Genomic DNA, 2,009 nt, shown 5'->3' with positions numbered 1-2,009 from the left:
AAACTGTGTTATAGGGGTTTGTTGTACAGATTATTTCATCACCCACGTATTAATCCTAGTACCCATTCGTTATTTCTCCTGATCCTCTACCTCCTTCCACCCTCCACCCTCCAAAATCCGAGTGTGGTGTTCCCCAATCTGTGTCCATGTGTCTCATCATTTAGCTCCCACATTTATAAGTAAGAGCATGTGGTATTTGGTTTTCTGTTCCTGCATCAGTTTGCTAAGTTTTTATGACATATTGGTCACAATATTACCACAATATTTTCATATATTTTACAATATTCCTCTTCACTGTCCTTATTTTTAGAGCTGCATATTGAAGTGTGAGGCATGAAAGGATATGTCTGATATTTGCTTTAAAATGCTCCAGCAAAGAAATTGAGGGATGGATGAAGAAAAAGAGGCAAATCTTGGTAGTGTTGACTTGGAGGACTTTGTAAGCTGGGTTTTCATCCTACTATTTCCTTTACTTCTGAGTGTTTGGAAATTTTATGGTAAAAATAAGTCTAATTACTTTTTTGGCACAAAACAAGGGTTTTGTAAGTTAAGGGTACATGCTGCACTGGGGAAAGAATATAACAATTAGAATGTGAGACACAGGCCCCAGTTTGAGTCTGGGGCTGCTTTTGGTGACATCTAAACAGGAATAAAGGCGAGGCATGGTGGCTCACACATGTAATCCCAGCACTTCGGGAGGCTGAGGCAGGAGGTGGCCAGGACTTTGAGACCAGCCTGGGCAACACAGTGAGACCCATCTCTACAAAAAAATAAAAAATGAGCCAGGTGTGTTGGCATGTGCCTGTAGTCTCAGCTAATCAGGAGGCTAAGGTGGGAGGATTGCTTGATCCCAGGAAGTCGAGGCTGCAGTGAGCCATGATCACACCACTGCACTCCACCTGGGCCACAGAGCAAGACTCTGTCTCAAAATCAAAACAAAGCACTGCATGAATACAGCTTACCTCATTTTCAGAGAATCCTAATAGCTAGAAAGTTTTCCCTTAAATTCCAATTTAGTTTCTAGCTGTGTGACTTTGGTCAGATTACTCTCTCTCTGAGCTTGGTATCTAGTCTATGAAATGCAATCATAAATCACAGGGGAACTGGGTACAGTGGCATGCACCTGTAGGCTCAGCTACCTAGGAGGCTGAGGCAGGAGGATGGGTTAAGAGCCTAAGTTCAAGGGCTGTAGTGTGCCATGACTGTGCCTGTGAATAGCCACTGCACTCTAGGCCTGGGCAATACAATGAGACCCTGTCTCATAAATAAATAAATAAATAAATAAATAAATAAATAAATAAATAAATAAATTTAAAAATAAATTACAGGTAATATTCATTGTTCTGAAGTTTGCTTTGTCTGATAGCAAAATAACCACTCCAGCCCATTTTCTTCTTCTTTTTAGTGTTTGCATGGAATATCTTTTTCCAACCTTTCACTTTTTACCTTGCATGTACCACTGTATCATAAGTGGCTTGTATAGATAGCATATAATTTAGGTTTAAAATAAATCCATCTGGCCGGGCATGGTGGCTCATGCCTGTAATTCCAGTCCTTTAGGAGGCCAAGACAGGCAGATCAGTTGAGGACAGGAGTTCAAGACCAGCCTGGGCAAAATGGTGAAACCCTATCTCTAATAAAAAGAAAGAAAAAATTAGCCAGGCATGGTGGTACATGCCTGTAATCCCAGCTACTCAGGAGGCTGAGGCAGGAGAATCACTTGAACCTGGGAGGTGGAGGTTGCAGTGAGCCAGGATCATGCCACTGCACTCCAGCCTGCATGACAGTGTGAGAGTCGATCCAAAAAAAAAAAATTCCAATCTATGTGTTTTAGTTGCCATATTTAGACCATTGTACACTTAATGTAATTGTTTTTTATTTTTATTTTTAGGGACAGGATCTTGCTCAGTGGTCCAGGCTGGAGTACAGTGGTATGATCACAGCTCACTGCAGTCTCAAACTACTGGACTCTAATGATCCTCCCACGTCAGCCTCCTGACTAGCCAGGA

The sequence above is a fragment of the Colobus angolensis genome, unplaced genomic scaffold (genome assembly GCF_000951035.1).
Source record: "Colobus angolensis palliatus isolate OR3802 unplaced genomic scaffold, Cang.pa_1.0 Scaffold134, whole genome shotgun sequence".
In the NCBI taxonomy this organism is placed as follows: Eukaryota; Metazoa; Chordata; class Mammalia; order Primates; family Cercopithecidae; genus Colobus; species Colobus angolensis.
The sequence above is the reverse complement of the archived record's forward strand: the minus strand, read 5'-3'. Positions refer to the sequence as shown.